The sequence below is a fragment of the Sorex fumeus genome, unplaced genomic scaffold, assembly GCF_029834395.1.
Source record: "Sorex fumeus unplaced genomic scaffold, SorFum_2.1 ptg000095l, whole genome shotgun sequence".
Lineage (NCBI taxonomy): Eukaryota > Metazoa > Chordata > Mammalia > Eulipotyphla > Soricidae > Sorex > Sorex fumeus.
In genome coordinates, this window is record NW_026606152.1 from 19,184,378 (window position 1) to 19,204,738 (window position 20,361).

A 20,361-nucleotide genomic window follows, 5' to 3' on the forward strand; every position below is an offset into this window, starting at 1 on the left:
GTTAACAAACTGTATTCGCTTCAAGTACAGACTTCCTCATCTCAGCAACTGTGTATTCATACTCCATGCACTGTTAAATATCCAGCTACTGTCCACAACCAACTAACAACATTCCCCTACCCATTTCAATCCTTTACTTCCCCTCTTGTAAGGACAATTCTGATGTTAGAGTGTAAAGGTTTGACTTTGCTTTTGTTTTATTACTCCATTCAGTTTTTTTCTTTATATTCCAGAAACAAATCATTTTTTTTAAATAAAGGACAGGAGGTGATATCAAGCAACAAATGAAATAGTTGATGTCGTTGAGAATCAGCAAGAGTCTTTCAGGTCAGTGTGAGGAAAGGAACATCCAGTTTTCCTTCCCAGAATATTTCCAAAGCCTGGCTTGGAGCAGGGTACATACTGGGAAGAAGCCCAGGAGAATAGCAGTGTCTTGAACATCTAGGGGCCTATTTTCTTCTTTGAAAATTTAATGGTATTGACCTCCATTGCAAACCACAGCACACAAAAGCAAAGAAAAAGCAAAAGGGAATGCCCTGAGGTGGGGCGGAGTGGGGGAGATGGGGGGTGGGAGGCTCACTGGGTTCATTGGTAGTGGAGAATGGGAACTGGTGGAGGGATGGGTACTTGATACTTGTATAACTGAAACCCAAGCACTAAGGTATGTAAGTCTACAACTGTACCTCATGGTGTTTCACTAATAAAAATAAATGGATAATAATTTAAAAAATTAAAAGTGCTATCAGGTGGTATAAGAAAAAAATGTAATGGTGTTGACTAGAGTACATCAAGATCATTTTTAGTTATAGGATGCTATGATTCATCTTTGATTCACTGATTGGTACTTTGAAATGTCCCAGTTCATTCTCATTCAGAGAAGTCATTTATTTCTTCAAGTATTGAATTATACAGGGAATTTCTCAGAAAATTCTTTACATAATGTATATACAGGGACTCAATGATAAAGTTCTTATTACCATTTTCAAAGAATACAAAAATACACTTTTAATAAGATTTTCTTGGTTCTCTATATAAAAGCTAAATGACAAGAATTAAGATTAACTCAAGATTTTCTAAAGTGCATTACATTAGTACTGGAAAAGAAATTTTAAAAGATTCTGGGAAAGGGGAGGAGGAAAAGTCATGGATAAATAAGGATTCCTACAAGTCTTTGGGTGTGTGGGGGGCAGGGGTGTGACTAGAAAAGTTGAGAGCACACTCAGCTATGTGATCTAATCTCTATATATCTATTCTCTAATTAGATACCAGCGATGTATCCACACAGATGTATTCATATGACTATCATGTACACTAGTGAGATCTAGGGAAATAATTCTTAGAACTGACATTCTTGGACATTTAAGTAGTAATCAGGTTTTTATGATTAAGATGTTATGATTTCATAGGCAGTGTTTGTTTCTGTAACCAACCTGGAATGTCTTTAAAAGACCAAATATAGGAACATTCTTTCATTTTTAATTAAATATAGAAAATTCTGAATTTAGAGGTTAAATAGAGATGAATATCTTTTTCAATAGTCTATTTGGGACACTGTCCTTTATTTGTTTTATTAGGAACTGAATGTAGTACACTATAATCTCTAATTTCATCCCTAGACCTCCCTTCTCTCTTTGTACCAATCAAGACAAACTTCACTTTAGACCTAGTTTTCAGTAATCTCAACTAAACATTAAAGTAATAAATAACTCTGATCAAATAAATCTGTTATCCAGCAGTTGTTTAAGATGCTTATACAAATGAACAGAATATTGAGAAAGAAATGAATACTCCAAATTCTGTTTGAATAAGGCACAGAATAGGTAAAGGTAAAGGTAAAGGCCCTCCCGTTGATCGTCGATTTGCTCGAGCGGGCCCAGTAACATCTCCATTGGAGACTTTGTTGTTACTGTGTCTGGCATATCCAATACTCTCGGTAGCTTGCCGGGCTCTCCGAGAGGGGCGGAGGAATCGAACTCGGGTCGGCCATGTTGGCCGCTTGTAAGGCGAACGCCCTACCCGCTGTGCTATCGCTCCAGCCCAAGGCACAGAATACATGTTGTAATTGACCATATAAAAGAGAGTAAATTAAAGTAAATTCCTTGGTAATTTCTGGTAGTCTTGGAACTATGTTGCCCATGGGGTAGTCAGCTAGCTAAGTTTTCCTTAACTTGGATTTCCCTTGTTAACATCCCTGATATCACTCTTTTCCTCCTCAGATCCCATTCCCAGTAAATCATGTTCCCACCAGATCTTGTTGTTTCATGCTTTGTTTTCAGAGGAACCCAAATGTCAAGCCCTTCCTTTTGCACTTATTGTCTCTTTTCCCATCATTTCAGACTTTTCTCCCAAAATTTTTTCCTAAGTGAATACAACGGTGAATGTCGGGCAATATTTGTGCTGCTTGGCTGATGTTTGGTGTTATTAAAACAATGTCATCAGCAAAGCCGAGGTGGTGTAGTTGCTGACCATCTATCTTCACTCCCATTCCTTCCCATTCAGTCCTCGCATGATGTTCTCGAGGGTGGCACTGAAGATTTTCGGTGAAATCTTATCACCCTGCCGCACCCCTCTCTTGACGTCAAAGATCACTTCTTTGTAGAATGGTGAGATCCTGGTAGTGAATCCGCAATACAGCTCACGGACGATCCTGATGTATTGGGCTTGAATGCACTGATTGGCTAGGGCTTCAATGACCGCTTCCGTCTCAACAGTATCAAAGGCCTTCTTTAAATCAATGAACTTTAAACAGAAGGCATCTTGAACTCCCGAGAAACCTCAATGAGTTTGGTTATTGTGTGGATATGGTCGATGGTGCTGAATCCTTTGCAGAACCCTGCTTGCTCGCATGGTTGTCCTTCATCTAGTGTTCTGCCAATCCTATTTAGGATGACTCCAGTGAACAACTTGTAGATGACAAACAATAGGCAGATCGGGCGATAGTTGCCAATGTCATGGATGTCTTCCTTTTTGAACAGTAGTACGGTCCTGCTGGTTTTCCATTGGGACGGAAACTTGCAATCAGACAGGTAGCCAGTGAAGAGCCGAGCCAGTGTATTGATGAGTAATGACTGCAGGTTCTTCAGGTGTTCAGGTCTGACCTTGTCTGGGGCAGGTGCTGTTTGTTTATTTACCGACGAAATGGCATGTCGGATTTCGGAAGGGAGAACATTGGGAAGGACATATCCATCCTGTGGAATTTGGTATGTCGGCAAGTGGACATTGCTATCGAAGAGATTGGGAAGAAGTCATGGATAATCTTCTCCATTGCCATTCTGGAGGATGTGATGGATCCATCAGGACATCGGAGGGCAATCATCTTCGTCTTATAGTTGACAAAGGCAGGCGGGCGTTATGAATACTTTTCCCAGCTTCTGCCGCATCTAATAGTACTTCTGCTCTTCTCTCTTTGAGGTCTTCCTTGTTCGCATCTCTGCACTGCTTTGCGAGCTTGGATGTTAGCTTGTGGTTGCCTGAGGCATGCGCCAAACCACGCTGGCAAATTAGCTAAAGAGTTTTCGAAGATAGGCAATTTTTTGTGGCTATCTCTCTCTTGGCATTCCTCGCACATTCATGGAGGTGCTGAACCAGTCGATCGTATTCCTTGTCAATGTTGTCAACAGTGGCATCTTCCCATGTTGCCGCAATAGTACCAAAGAGTTCCCAGTTGGTGGTCATTCTGGGAGTTCTCTTTTTGAACTTTGTAGCCCTTTCTCCCTGCTCTGTGAAGTAGAATTTTGCACAAAGGAGACGGTGGTTCGATCCCGTTAGAAATTTTGGGACAACAGTGACATCTGTCAGGCAAAACCGTCGATTGAATAGCCTCTTTCACAAATTGTGCTGGCATCACTGGACGACTACATGCAAAAAAATGGGCTCAGTACTCTGCCTAACACCGTGTACAAAAGTAAGATCAAAATGGATTAAAGACCTCAACATCAGACCAGAAACCATAAGGTACATTGAAGACAAAGTTGGCAAAACCCTCCATGACATTGAAGCTAATGGTATCTTCAAAGATCCCACGCCACTGGCAGAACAAGTGAAAACAGAGATAGATGAATGGGACTATCTTAAACTAAGAAGCTTCTGCACCTCCAAAGAAACAGTGACCAAAATACAAAGACAGTCTACAGAATGGGAAAGGACATTCACCGAATACACATCTGACAAGGGGTTGATATCCAGGATATACAAAATACTGGTTAAACTCCACAAGAAGAAAACATCCAACCCCATCAAAAAATGGGGCAATGAAATGAACAGAAACTTTCTCAAAGAAGAAATCCGAATGGCAAAAAAGCACATGAGAATATGCTCTACATCATTGATCATCAGGGAGATGCAGATCAAAACCAAAATGAGATACCATCTCACACCTCAGAGACTGGCCCACATTCAAAACAACAAAAGCAACCGATGCTGGCGTGGATGTGGCGAGAAAGGGACACTCCTTCACTGTTGGTGGGAATGTCCACTGGTTCAGCCCTTCTGGAAAACAGTATGGACGATTCTCATAAAATTAGAAATTGAGCTCCCTTTTGAACCAGCAATACCACTCCTGGGAATATATCCCAGAGAGGCAAAAATGTATAGTCGAAGTGACATCTGCACTTGTTTGTTCATTGCAGCACTCTTTACAATAGCCAGAAACTGGAAGAAACCTGAATGCCCAAGAACAGATGACTGGTTAAAGAAAATATGGTCCATCTACACAATGGAGTACTATGTAGCTCTTAGAAAAGATGAAGTCATGAAATTTACATATAAGTGGTACAATATGGAAAGTATCATGCTAAGCGAAATGAGTCAGAAAGAGAGGGATAGACATAGATTGCATTCATCTGGGGGATATAAAGTAACAAAGTGTGAGATTAATACCCAAGAATAGCTGAGATCAGCACCAAGAGGATTACTCCATAACTTAGAGGCCAGCCGGGTATCCTAGAGGAAAGGGCAGCTCAGATAGAGAAGGGAGCACCAAATAAAGGATGTTTGGAGGATCCTCCCAGGAGGGGAGATGGATGTCGAAAGTAGACTATGGACTGAACATGTTTGCCACTCAATGCCTCTCTTGCAGACCACAACACCCAAAAGGAGAGAGAGAACACAGGGGATTGCCCTGCCACAGAGACAGGGGCGATGGGGGGATGGGGGTGGGAGGGATTTTATCCATGGTGGTGGAAAATGGACACTGGTGGAGGGATGGGTATCTGATCATTGTATAATTGAAACCAAAGCACAAAAAATTGTAAATCTACAACTTTAAAAAAAATAATATAAAATAAAGGGGAAAAAAAAGAATACAAAATTCCTTCAAGAGAGTTGAAGCTTGTTAGTTTTAAGAGATTTCTGGGATCAATTACCTCCAGCCATACATTAAAGGTAGCAAAACACTTTTCATGTTTTTCTGTTCCCAGCCAGTCAACTACCCTTTCCTGAGAAAATCTATTAACTGGTTAGTCTCATGTCAGTCAGAAACTGCTTTCATTTCCCCCCATTTTCAACAAAGTTATTACTGGTACCAAGCAGAGTTAGTTAAATATATGTTCCTGTTAACATATATTTGCACTTGGGATCCATGTGAACACCTTCCACCTGGCTTTTAATGAAGGTGGTCATCCAGTTTGCTATTCCGGTGGCATTCTCTTTCTCACTATTCCTCTCCACAGGTAATTGATGTGAAAATAACATATTTAGTAAACGGTATGATTGAAAGCTCCAGAAGGAATGCCAGCCCTTTAAGCTTTCTGGGTCTTATATGTAAACTGTACATTGGAACCTATCTTATTTTCGTATGTTTGTCTTGAATCTCATTTTCAAAAAATATTTTAATGTATTTGAAAAACATCCACCAACTATCCCATGATGATCACCAGATTTCCACTTCCCTACCCTTCCCGGTTTCCTTTCCAACCATCCATCACCCCATTAACTCTCCTAGGACCATCTCTTTCCACCACAAACTTCCAGACTCAAGGTCAATTCGTACTAACTGCTTTGGGAGTGGTGACCTAGAACGCATGTCTTAGTATGGTACCTACTGCAATGCAGCCACAATGCCATTTATAAAGTTCGTTCTTGTGTGAACTGCAGTTAAAAGCGATGTTTAGAGAAAGCTACAGGCAACAGGGACCATGGAAGACCAAAGAACAGCCCCTCAAGCTAATATAATTTGAGCTCCCGCCACCAGAAATTTCCTGAAAGCTGGCTTGGCTAACTTGGGGAGTTTACAAATCCAAAGACTTACATAGGCAATGTACCACATTGTTGAAACTCACCACGATAAAGTGTCACCACGATAGCAACTCTGAATATTGTTGGGAATAATTGAAATTGTGCAGCTAGGGGTGCTGAAAAGAGGGCTCGAGGACATGGTGTCTTATCTTAGCATCTACCAGGAGCTGATCTTCAGGCTTCATGCGTCAACTGTTCTCTTGGCTTTTTCCTTGTTAAGAGTCATCCTTCAATGACTCTGAGGGCATTGATCACTCATCTGGTAGGTTTATTCCACAGTGTATGTGTTCGCATTCCCCAACCATCATTTATGGATAGACCACAGAAAACCTTTTAGTGATGTGTCTCAAATTTGCTTCCTTTCCAAAGGAGGCCATGAGGTGTAAACACAGCCTCCATGGAAGAATTTTTACTTTTCTTCTCATCATCTTAGACTCATCTGCCTTCATCAGCCTATTGCAAATTTATTATTTTAACTGAAAACCGCAAACCGTGCCATTTCTCCCATTTTTTTCGAGGACACCAGTGATGGGCATACTTGACTGTGCTCTAGTCTTACTCTTGGCTCTGTGTTCAAGTTTCACATCTCGTGGGTCTCTGGGGACCATAAAAGATTGCAAGAATTGAACTGTGTCCTTCTGGTTTGCAGAACAAATGCACTGTCAGCTTACTCTTCCTCTGACCCTACCCCACTCTTCATCAGGCCCATGCAATTTCTCCTCTTAAGGGCTTTATAACCCTGGACCATGTTTGTATTTCTTAGAGTCTTGTCTATTCCCCCTTTTTCCTCTCTCTAACTTCCCATTCTTTCCCATCTCCTCCTTCAACACCCAGCCACTCCCAAAATCAACCACAGTTGACAGCATCTCAAAATTTAGAACATTTATTAACAATCAATTAACTATGATGCATCTCTGGAGTGATAGCACAGCGGTAGGGCATTTGCCTTGCACACAGCCAACATGGCCGACCCGAGTTCGATGCATCTCTTTAATTTGAAAAAAAAATAATAAAATAAATAAAAGGTGTATGGCATGTCAGTGTTTTCCTAGGAAAACCATCTGGTACCTCAAATGGAACCTACCATTCCAGCTACTCCCATTACGTAGCCATAATAGAGAGAGATGTCCATCTCTTTTCCCTCTCAATAAAGTACTACACTTTCCCCCAAAGAGGTGAGTTTGGCAGTGTTCTCACGCTCATGCTGAGCCTTCCTTTTCATAGCCTCACGCTCTGGTCTATGCTCTTTGGTGATGGGCTTTGACATGTCTGGCTCGGAACATTGGGCTTTCTCCATGGAATCGGTTGGAAACGGAAGTCTTGGAGGAGAAAGTGACTCTGACGTTTGGTTGGTGAATGCCGCTTGTTCACAGAGACAGAAAGAGGCTCCCGCTGTAGAGAAGTGCCAGCTGCTGCCTTGTAGGGAGCAGGTCTAGAAGCTGCAGGCTGATGAATAGGCCGGCTACTAGGGTTCTGCAAACCTGGTCGAGATAGGTTGGTTGAAATGGACTTAGCAGGATTGGAAGGACCAGGCAAAAATGCAGTGGTTGACGGGGAAAAATTGGCAGCATTTGGCTGAGCTGCATTGGTACAGCCAGGCTTGGCAGGGTAAGCTGCAGCAGGAAGATGTGTGGCTTCAGATTTTCGTCTCCGAGGAACAGGTCCAGCTTGTGGATTCTCCATGGTAAGAAACGGCAAAGGTACCAATTTCACCTTCCCAGGAGGTGGCAGCTCAGACTGGGATGGGGATGAGCGTTTTTCAGCACTGCTACTTGGTTTCTGTGCTTTGACCTGAGTTTTCTCAAGGCCTTTTCCATCCCGTGTAGAACCTAGCCATGGCTTGACAGCTGAGGATGGCTTGATATCTTTGGGCTACTCAGGACCTGGGAGGAAGAGATTCCAAGTTTTGGATCACTCTTCCCCAGAGCATGAAACAATTGGACAGAATCCAGCATGTGTATGCCTAGGTAGCAGCGGGGTTTTTTAACTGCCTCTTGGCAAAGCTCAGGTTGAGTTTCCTTGCATTTCATCTTGCCAATGGTGAACTTTTCTTCTGCCTTGACCTTGTTCCCTAGCTGCTTACACTCATTAGCTTTCTTAGAGTTTTCTCTGGTGTTTTTTATCTTCTCCTGCCCATGGCTCTTTTTCTTGCTGATCCTGCTGGAGGCAGCTTTGAGAGATTTGCTGTTAGTTTTGGCTGTGGTCACAGGACACCTCTCACTGACTGCAGCATTACAAACAATCCCTGCTCCCCTTAGCAAGCATTCTCAGACTTTTGGCTGGATTTTGGCCTTGGTTTATCCCTCAAGAGGTTCAGAAGCCTCCTTTTTGTTCTTCCATTTTGCATGGGAGGTCCGTTTAGTGCCACTTGAATTTTCTCGCACCTGCTTCAGAGTGATGGTGTCAGTGGTGTTCATTACCTGCGGATCTTTGCATGATCTAGGTCTACTGGGATCTGGTAGGTCTCCAGAGGTTTTGAAAGTCCAGTTTTCATCTGATCAAAATTCTTAACTTTTTGTTCCTGAGTTGGAGTTGGCGTCAGCGCCAGTTTACTTTGGGCTGGAGATATTATGGGAACTTCTCCAAGATCAGGTGAGTACCTGTTACTTATGGTTCACATACAACTTAATCTTGTTGATGCATTGAAGGTTACCCTGATTTTTGATCCACTTCAAAAATCACTACTTGAGTTTTTCCCAAGAAATATTTTTGGAAGGAAAATTTTATTTAAATTCTGTGTCTTAAGTTGTTTATCAACAATGTAGTTATTCATAACTCTAAGAATAATAATGCATACACGAATATAATTTTTCTATTTCATGTGATTTACATAGGAGGAAGTGTAAAGAAAACATCATGAAAAATATGTATCACAGAACTGAAAAAGAATTATGTAGATATTAATGAAATCTGGTCTCTGTAGCAAGCAGCATAGTACAGTATGTTATGGAGAACAGACCCAAGAGTAAGCCTTGAATAACAGTGGATGGCATCCCAAACAAAACCAAATAAAAAAGGACAATAAGGTTATTACTAAATTGTTCCACATATAAAATATGAAGACTCTATTTTATTTTAGTAAAAACTGCTAGCCAAACAATGGAATAGAAGGTGATTTTTGAGTGACACTTTACCAGTCCATTAAAGAGAAAGGATTTATCAGTAACTACATAACAAAAAGAAAATAGGAATAAACGTGATTGTATTTCATAGACAAGAATTTTTTTTTGTCTTTTTTATTAGTGAAACGACATGAGGTACAGTTGTAGATTTACAAATTTTTGTGCTTGGATGTCGGTCATACCACGATCAAATACCCATCCCTCCACCAGTGCCCATTTTCCACCACCAGGATAATATCCCTCCCCCTCATCCTCCCATCCCCCCATCCTCCCATCCCCCCATCCCCCCCTGCCACTGTGGCAGGGCATTCCCCCCTGTTCTCTCTCTCCTCCTGGGCGCTGTGATCAGCCAAAGAGGCATTGAGTGGCGAACATGTTCAGTCCAGTCTACTTTCAACCTGCATCTCCGCTCCTGGGAGGATCCTCCAAACACCCTCCACTTGGTGTTCCCCTTTCTATATGAATTGTCCTTTCCCCTAGAATACCCAGCTGGCCTCTAAGTTATGGAGTAATTCTCCTGGTGTTGCTCTCAGCTATTCTCGGGTATTAATCTCATATTTTATTATTTTATATCCCCCAGATAAATGCTATCTTTCTATGTCTATCCCTCTTTTTCTGACTCATTTCGCTTAGCATGATACTTTCCATATTGTACCACTTGTATGTAAAGTTCATGACTTCATCTTTTCTAAGAGCCACATAGTACTCCATTGTGTAGATGTACCAAAGTTTCTTTAACCAGTCATCTGTTCTTGGGCACTCTGGTCTCTTCCAGTTTCTGGCTACTGTAAAGAGTGCTGCAATGAACAAACAAGTGCAGATGTCACTTCGGCTACACGTTTTTGCTCTCTGGGATATATTCCCAGGAGTGGTATCGCAGGGTCAAATGGGAGCTCAATTTCTAATTTTTTGAGGAACGTCCATACTGTTTTCCAGAAGGGCTGAACCAGTGGACATTCCCACCAACAGTGAAGGAGAATCCCTTTCTCGCCACATCCGCGCCAGCAATGGTTGCTTTTGTTCTTTTGAATGTGGGCCAGTCTCTGAGGTGTGAGATGGTATCTCATTGTGGTTTTGATCTGCATCTCCCTGATGATTAATGATGTAGAGCATTTTCTCATGTGCTTTTTTGCCATTCGGATTTCTTCTTTGAGAAAGTTTCTGTTCATTTCATTGCCCCATTTTTGGATGGGGTTGGATGTTTTCTTCTTGTGGAGTTTAACCAGTATTTTGTATATCCTTGATATCAATCCCTTGTCAGATGTGTATTCGGCGAATATTCTTTCCCATTCTGTAGGCTGTCTTTGTATTTTGGTCACTGTTTCTTTGGAGGTACAGAAGCTTCTTAGTTTAAGATAGTCCCATTTATCTATCTCTGTTTTCACTTGCTCAGCCAGTGGCGTGTCATCTTTGAACATACCATTAGCCTCAATGTCATGGAGGGTTTTGCCAACTTTGTCTTCAATGTATCTTATGGTTTCTGGTCTGATGTTGAGGTCTTTAATCCATTTTGATCTTACCTTTGTACATGGTGTTAGGCAGAGTTCTGAGCCCATTTTTTTGCATGTAGCCGTCCAGTGATGCCAGCACAATTTGTTAAAGTGGCTTTCCTTACTCCACTTCACATTTCTTGCACCTTTATCAAAGATTAGATGATCATATGATTGGGGGGTGATGTCAGTGTATTCAACTCTGTTCCATTGGTCTGCAGTTCTGCCTTTGTTCCAGTACCATGCTGTTTTGATTATTACCGCTTTGTAGTTAAGTTTGAAGTTCGGGAGGTTGATTCCTCCCATTTTCTTTTTCCCCAGAATTGCTTTAGCTAGTCGTGGGGGTTTATTGTTCCATATAAATTTCAGGAGTGTTTTCTCCATTTCTTTGAAGAACGTCATGGGTATCCTTATAGGGATTGCATTGAATTTGTACAGTGCTTTCGGTAGTATTGCCATTTTGACAATGTTCAGTCTTCCGACCCATGAGCAAGGGATGTCTTTCCATTTCCTCAGGTCCTCTTTTATTTCCTGAAGTAGCGTTTTGTAGTTTTCTTTGTACAGGTCCTTTACTTCCTTAGTTAGGCTGATTCCTAGGTACTTGATTTTCTGGAGCACAATTGTGAACGGGATTGATTTTTTCATGTAGCTTTCCTCTCTCTCACTGTTTGCATATAGGAAAGCCATGGACTTTTGGGTATTGATTTTATAACCTGCAACTTTACTATACAAGTCTATTGTTTCTAGGAGTTTTTTGGGGGAGGATATTGGGTTCTCTAAGTATAGTATCATATCATCTGCGAATAGTGAGAGCTTTATTTCTTCCTTTCCTACCTGTATGCCCTTAATGTCTTTTTCTTGCCTAATTGCTATTGCAAGTACTTCCAGTACTATATTGAACAGCAGTGGAGAGAGTGGGCATCCTTGTCTCGTCCCTGATCTTAGAGGGAAGGCTCTCAGTTTTTCCCCATTGAGGATGATGCTTACTGTAGGCTTGTGGTAGATGGCTTTAACTATGTTGAGGAAAGTCCCCTCTATGACCATTTTGGCTAGGGTTTTCATCATAAAGGGGTGCTGGATCTTGTCAAATGTTTTCTCTGCATCTATTGATATGATCATATGCTTTTGATCTTTTCTTTTGTTGATATGGTGGATTATGTTGATTGATTTCCGAATGTTGAACCATCCTTGCATCCCTGGGATGAATCCTACTAGGTCATGGTGTATGATCTTTTTGATGAGTAGTTGGATTCTATTTGCTAGTAGTTTGTTGAGGATCTTTGCATCTGTGTTCATCAGGGATATCGGTCTGTAGTTCTCTTTCTTTGTGTTATCTCTGTCTGCTTTTGGTATCAGTGTGATATTTGCTTCATAGAAACTGTTCGGGAGTGTGTTTGATATTTCAATTTCATGGAAAAGCTTAAAGAGGATTGGGAGTAAGTCTTCTTTAAAGATTTGGAAGAATTCACTGGTGAATCCATCCGGGCCAGGGCTTTTGTGCTTGGGGAGACTTTTTATTACCATTTCAATTTCCTTGATGGTGATAGGTCTGTTCAGGTATTCCAGGTCTTCTTTGTTCAGCCTTGGGAGTCTGTAGGAGTCTAGGAATTTATCCATTTCCTCGAGGTTTTGATGTTCCGTGGCATAAAGCTTCTCAAAGTACTCCCTGAGGATCCTTTGAATTTCTGTAGTTTCTGTTGTAATGACCCCCTTTTCATTTCTGATTCGGTTTATTAGGGTTTTCTCTCTCCCTTTCTTTGTGAGTTTTGCTAGGGGCTTATCGATTTTGCTAATTTTCTCAAAGAACCAGCTCTTGGTTTCATTGATCTTTCGGATTGTTTTCTGGGTTTCCATCTCGTTAATCTCTGCTCTGAGTTTTATTATTTCCTTCCTCCTGTTCGGGTTGTGCTCCTTTTGTTGGTCCTTCTCCAAGTTCTTAAGCTGTGAGGTTAGTTTATTTATGTGGGCTCGCTCCTCCTTCCTGAGGAATGCTTGTAGAGCTATAAACTTTCCTCTTAAGACTGCTTTTGCTGTGTCCCATAGGTTTTGGTAACTCGTGTCCTCATTTTCATTCGTTTCTAGGACTCTTTTGATTTCCTCTTTAATTTCCTGTCTAAGCCACTCGTTGTTTAATAGCGCACTGTTTAATTTCCATGTGTTTAATTTAGTTTTCTGTTTTTGTGTGTGATTTACTTCTAATTTCAGCGCATTATGGTCTGAGAAGATTGTTGATATAATCTCTATCTTCTTAATTTTATGGAGGCATGTTTTGTGGCTCAGCATGTGGTCTATCTTGGAGAACGTTCCATGTACGCTTGAGAAGAATGTGTATTGAGCTTTTTGTGGATGAAGTGTCCTGTATATATCTACTAAGCCCCTTTCTTCCATTGTTTCCCTCAGATGAAGTATGTCCTTGCTATGCTTGAGTCTGGTTGATCTATCAAGAGGTGACAAAGCGGTGTTGAGGTCTCCCACTAGTATTGTGTTGCTATCGATGTCTTTTTCCAAATCTATGAGTAATTGTTTTAAGTACTTTGCTGGTCTCTCATTAGGTGCATATACATTTATTATTGTAAGTTCTTCCTGTTGTACAGATCCTTTGGTCAATAGGAAATGGCCTTCACTGTCTCTTATGACCTTCTTCACTCTGAAATCGATGTGGTCTGATATTAGGATATCTACCCCAGCTTTTTTCTGGGAGCTGTTTGCCTGTAGGATTGTTTTCCAGCCTTTGACTCTGAGTCTGTGTTTGCTTTGACTATTGAGATGTGTTTCTTGCAGGCAGCAGAATGTTGGGTTCAATTTTCTAATCCATCCTGCCACTCTATGTCTTTTAATTGGTGCGTTTAGCCCATTGACATTGAGAGAGATTATTGTTATGGGATTTTGTCCCATTGTTCTGTTGAAATTTGGTGTATTTGAGAGGTCTGTCTTGCCTTAAAGTAGCCCATTTAGTTGTACTTGTAACCATGGATTTGAGTCTATGAAGTTCCTGAGCTGTTGTTTGTCCGTGAAACTGTGTGTTGTTCCTTTTTTATGAATGAGAGTCTCGCTGGGTAAAGTATTTTTGGGGAGGCATTTATTTCATTGAGTTTTTTCACTATGTCCCACCACTGTTTTCGGGCCCTGAGGGTTTCATCAGAAAAATCAACAGTGAGTTTTAAGGATGCTCCTTTGTAAGAGATTTCTTTCTTCGATCTTGCTGCTTTCAGAATTTTGTCTCTGTCTAAAGTTTTGGTCATTTTGATCAGGATGTGTCTTGGGGTATTCTTATTCGGATTTCTTCTAGCCGGTACCCTTCGGGCCTCCTGGATGTGGTCACAAGTTTTCTTCAGCTCTGGAAACGCTGTAGCAATGATTTCTTTGACAGTTTCTTCTTCATCAAGGTTTTCTTCCCGTCCCTCTGGGACTCCAATAATTCTTATGTTACCCCTCTTGGCTTCATCACGATCTTCTCTTGCCATCTGTTCTCGAACTGTGAGTCTCTTTTCCATTTTCTGCTCTTTTCTGACAAGACTCTGAACTTGATCTTCGAGCTCACTGATTCTGTTCTCAGCCGCTGTTACTCTGCTGCTGAGGCCTTCCACTGAGGTTTTCAATTCGGTTACCAGGTTTTTCAGGTCCGACATTTCCGATTGCATTTTCCTCATTTCTGCCTTCAAATCCTCTTGTCTTTCATTGGCATTGGTTTCCATTGTTTCTTTTAGTTCCCTAAGCATCCTGAGTAGCTCCATTCTGAATTCCTTGTCAGAGATGTTGTCTATCGCTATAGTACTGTTGGTGTCGTCTGGGCTAGCCTCGTGAATAAGAAAGTTTGGTGGGCTTTTGCGTTGCTTTACCATTGTGACCAGTGTGGTTTGGTCCGTCACACTCGCTGCTACTGTTCTAGTTGAGTGAGGAGAGGCTGCCAGGAGCCGTCCAGCTTTGTTGCTGCTAGATGCGCCTCTTTACCTTTCTGAGTCTGACCTTCTTCTCAATCAGGCGTTATTCTTTGTTTTATAACTGACATTGAGTGAAACTTTTGGAGGAGTTACTATTTACTACTGAACTTGTATAGCTGTTTTCGAACTGAACTTTTGTTGGAAATGGAGTAGGCGAGTGGGTTTTTGTTGAACTGTAGTAGAAGAGGTGAGAAATTTTGTTTGGTATTAGGTAACAAGTTGATGAAAAGGATGAAAGGATGCAGGTCCAAGTTGATTGAAGTGAGTGATATACCTGGATGGGAGGGGCCGGTGTGCTGCCGGACGCGCTGCTCCGGATCTGGACGCGCGCTGGGGTTTGGGGTCGCTGGGGATCCTCGCTCTCCTCCCTCCCTTCTCCCAGACAAGAAATGTTTTAAATGAGTAAAATACAGAAAGAAACTTCGAAATTACAAAAAATTATACTCATCAGTACCTTTGAATATTAACCAGCAAACAACATGTGTTAAACATAGCAGAGGATTTAACTTGATCACAGAAGAAACAGAAAAGACCATTTAAAAAGTGATGACAAAATATTGCAAATTTACTTCCAATGCCTAGATTAGAATTATCTTTATCAAACAGGAAAACTTTCTTCTCAATGTTTAATAAATGCGCACCAAAATCCCATAAAATATCTTTATGTAGGAAAACTCAGAATTCAGAAATATGACAAAAATGTGTAATTTGTCATGTGAGACTTGACTTTTCTCTTTCCTCTTAGGATCTAAAAACAAAAGTTGACTATTATCAAACTACTCTCATGTTAGGAAGAAAAAATCACATGAAATAATATTTGTAAAGATGACAAGCAGCTTTAACCTGGAATCTACTGACCACACAGATGAATCAAATCTCCTGATTCAAGTTAGAATATACCATTTTTTTTATTTTAACAGGCAACGCATACATGAACTTAAAAACCAGAACATAATAAAAAACATTGAAGATTCTGTGTCTTCCACCGCCCTAGATAAGCACTATTAGCTATTTATGGGGAGCATCATTTATTAAGCGTGTTTATACTCCAAATTGTCAAGTACCAAGTACTGTGTTCTAAGAAATAATAAGGAAAAAATCCAGCAAGGATGGCTTTCTGATAAAGAGCTTTTCCTACTGGTAACCTATTGAAGGCATAGTATATTTTCTAGTCGTGACATTTATTGAAGTAAAATTCTTTGACTTGCTCTCAGTGGATTATTCTCAGCATATTTCATATATATTCTTTCTTTTTTGATGTTAAGTCTATGGTTCTCTTCAACTTTATGTCCAAACGTTTTCCCCTTCCTTGATAATCGAAGTCCCTATTCTTCTTTCTTTCTTTCTTTCTTTCTTTCTTTCTTTCTTTCTTTCTTTCTTTCTATCCTTCTTTCTTTCTTTCTTTCCTATTTTTTTCTCCCTCATATTGTCTTGGTGTCGATTGGTCAATGTTTTATGAAAGTGATCCCAAACTTGCTTGCCTTAGAGGGCTTGCCTCCCTAACGCTCAGCACTCCACACCTTCCCCATGCCCCATATTTTCTTATTACCTGGTTTAAATAGAAAACTCAAAGATCAATGATTATTACTTTGTAATATCACTATATTCAAAATACTGATGTATAAATACAAGTGGAGAGACCATTACAGAGAACACATGCTAGTATATATTAACAGTTTTTCACAGCATCTATATTTTCTGTTTCTGTAAAAATACTTTCTCTGATTTACTTGTTTTCAGTGAATATCATGTAAAATTCACTATTAAAAGGAAAAAGAAACACAGAGAATCGACCCATATATATATATGCGTGTGTGTGTATGTGTGTTTGTGTATTTGAGCTCCTAAGTATGTCTAAAATATAATGTAATCAATGAGGAAAAACACTTTGTATGTGAGAGAAAGTAAGCCAGTGTCTAAAATCACACAGCAAATGTCAAAGTCAAGCTAAAATGAGGCTTATCAAATTCGACTTGAATACTTTCTTTCATTACTACGTGCTGTTTTTCCTTGACTGGTAAGTTTATGGATGATAAATCTAATGAAAACCTTTGAAAAGTATTATTCCTTACCTGACATGGTCAGAGAAGAGGAAATACCGATGAAATGTAGACGAGAAGAGGAGACGGTACGAGAGTACGTCTGAACACTGAAGCGGCTTAAGACCGCAAGTCTTCAGTAGAGACGACTGCTCACTGGTGATTGGTCATTGATCACTCGTCACTTGCCATGATGATTCAAATTTATTTACAAGCAACTACATGGGACCCCCAAGATTCTACCAGTTGGTGGTTGGTTTGGTGGGAGAATGATGTCATAAAGTAGGCAGGTGAAAGGTAGAGGCTAGCCAATCAGGAGGTCAGAATCCCAGAAGAAGACCGGATTGGATAGATAGTGGGGTAGAATGAAGCAGGCTAGGGAGATGGAATTCTACAAGACGGTTATAACAGTTTCATCTTCGTCAGACTCTTGTGTTAGAAAAATACTCCCATTATACTCAAGAGCTTAGCTATTTCATTAACAAATCATGAAAATTACCTAATAATTGTTTATATTGCACTGTTAAAGAAACAACATTTGTTATTACTAGTATATTTTAGATAACGTTTACAGCACAGCGGGTTGAGCATTTGCCTTGCAGGAGGCCAATCCTGATTCCGATTCCTCTGCCCGGCAAGCTACCCAGAATATCTCGTCCACATAGCAAGAGCCTGGCAAGCTACCCATGACGTATTCGATAGGCTAAAGCCAGTGACAACAAGTGTCACAATTTCTTGTAAGATGTTACTGGTTCCCGCTCGAGCAAATGGATGAACCGCGGGAGGACAGTGCTACAGTGCTATGATTGAAAAAATTGGTGGTTTATTTCAATATGAGAACACTTACTAGGATAATTTGTAGATGAATCGAGATGTGTTAAAATGTAAATAAAATTGAAGAAATAGTAAATGCACAGGTATCTTATTTGTACAAAACAAACAGTTGTTCTCAGTTTAAAACTGTAGAAGATAAAGAAAAACATATACTCATTTGTGTCAAAATTTTTCAACCTGAAAGAAAAGGATCAAAACCAATTTAAGTAATCAAAAAACAAGCAAAACCAACAAATACTGGCAATTAATATGATAGGCCAAGGATGAATGTTTTTAATAAATTAGTGCTGTTAAAAAATCAGTATTTAGCTACTAAACTTCAATAGTAAATATAAGCATAAACCATGATCATATAATCTGTATTGAAAGAAGTGTAAATGACTGGTAAACACAAGGGCAAGATACTCGCAGATGCCTACCAGGTTCTCTCAGAGTGAGAACTGGACAATAATTGTTGTTGTCTTATCAACAAAATCCAGTCTCTGTATCTTGGCCATTGATGGGATTACATGGCTCCAGGGGCAGTTCGTGGTTGTAACACTTAGCTACTAGGAGATGGGGGATCTGGTTGGAGGGGGCCCAGTCTTGATCTGAGCAGCCTTGGAGATCTCATCCCCCGGTTGCGCACACCTGGGTTCCTCTGTCAGATTCGTTCATGCATGAGGCTCCTGCAAGCTTGGGGAGAGTGGTCTAAAGCGTACCTATGGCTGGTTGCAGAGGTCTTCAGGTGCCAGGGCTCTGCTTGGCGCGGTGAGGGAAACTCAACACACCCCCTCCAAGGGACCCCGGTGAAGAAAGCCAGGTGCGGGGTCAGGAGACTCTCATTTTAGACATATTTGGAATTAAGTTTAGATCAAAAAGTACACATCATTCAAACTACGTATGTGCTTAGTAATAAATTACTGCACACTTGTTCAATCACCTAAGAAACCCCACTCTGCTCAGAGAACTAGATTTTTAATTATAGGTCTGTTTTGCCCGTTTGTCATGGCTAAGAATCACTATCATTAGGTATGAAACTCACTATACACAAAGAAGAACACAGGCTGCTTTGAGTCATCTGTGATGTTAATTTGTGTTGGCCATTAAACTTCACTGAGACCCTTTTTTCTATCCTTTACAGGCGCCTCATGAGTCTCAACTTCCGTTCAAGTTGAACTTATAATAATGTGGAATGAAATCATCAATATGCTCCTCACCTCTTCCTTCAGGAGAAAAATCCTACTTACATTCAAGGTGGTCAAAGTGCAGACATCACCATCCACCTTTTCCTGGAGATGTACGCGGGACTGAGGTGAGAACAGCAAAAGGCTCTAGTTTAATGGTATTAATGAAGGTTTCAGGGAAGTGCATTAAACAGGACTCATATAACATCTTCTAAAAGAATTATTTTGTAAAACTGATGCCTTGATTATGGTAAAAGATAATATGGTAAAAACCATATTTTTCTTTCTGGGACATTAAAGTTCTAAATCTATCAAGCTGCTTTGAAATACTTTCCTTGATTAGGTACCACTCTCTGCCATAGGGTAAGTAAGGACAACACTCAAAGTAATCAGAAGAGAAAAATTAACTCCTACTAGGTTTGGTTACACATATACTAAAATTGAAATGATACAGAGATTATCATGGTCCTTGCACAGAGACGACATGCAAACTTGTAAAGAGCTCCATATTTTTGTTGCAAGAAGAACTAACACGGCTACTTTAAGCTAAGGCAATCCCCACAAGTACAAAAATTCTACATAAAGATAGCACAAATCCCCATAACAACAATCTCTCTCAATGTCTATGGACTAAATGTGCCAATTCAGAGGCACAGAATAGGAAGATGAATTAGAAAACTGAACCCAACATTCTGATGCCTGCAAGAAACACATCTGAGCAATCAAAGCAACCATGGGCTAAAAGTAAAAGGCTGGAAAACAAGTCTTCAAGAAAAGAACACCTCCACAAAGCTGGAGTAGCCATACTAGTATCAGACCACGTGGACTTCAGGCTAAAGGTTATAAGAGACAGTGAATGTCATTCTTCACGATCATGGGATCTTTACATCAGAAAGAACTCACCCTCCTCAATGTAGATGCTCAATGACAGACCAGCAAAATACTTAAAAACAACTTCTAATAGACTTAAAAAAAAACATTGATAGCAAAACAGTACTAGGTGGAGATTTCAACACTACTTTGTCACTTCTCAATAGATCATACAGACTAAATCTCAGCAAGGAAATATTGTATTTAAGGGAAGTAATGAACAACCGTTGGCTTAGAGAAGAAATCAAAGAGGAAATAAAAAGGTTCCAGAAACAAATGAGAATGAGGACGCGAGCTAGCAGAACTTGTGGGACACAGCAAAAGCAGTGTTAAGAGGAAAGACTATAGCTCTGCCAGAATTCATCAGGAAGAAAGAAAGGGCCTACATGAATAAATTAGAGCTCAAGATTTTGGAAAATGACCAACAAAAGGAGTGCAAACTAGGCTGGAGCAAGGAAATAATAAAATTTGTAGTAGAAATCAATGAGCTAGAATCCCAAAATACAATCCAGAAGACCAATAAAAGCAAAAGCTGGTTCTTTGAGAAAATAAACAAGATCAATAAACCTCTAGAAGCCTCTCAAAGAAACAGAAAGAATTCTAATAAATCGAATCAGAAATGCAAAGGGGGGTATCCTAATAGAAACTACAGAAATCCATAGGAT

The 20,361-nt window shown here is 40.3% G+C and overlaps 1 pseudogene; it reads left to right on the forward strand.

The window, feature by feature from the left end:
• Positions 1 to 19,243: 19,243 nt before the first annotated feature.
• LOC130041050 (uncharacterized) lies at positions 19,244 to 19,340 on the forward strand (annotated as a pseudogene).
• The last annotated feature ends 1,021 nt before the right edge of the window (positions 19,341 to 20,361 follow it).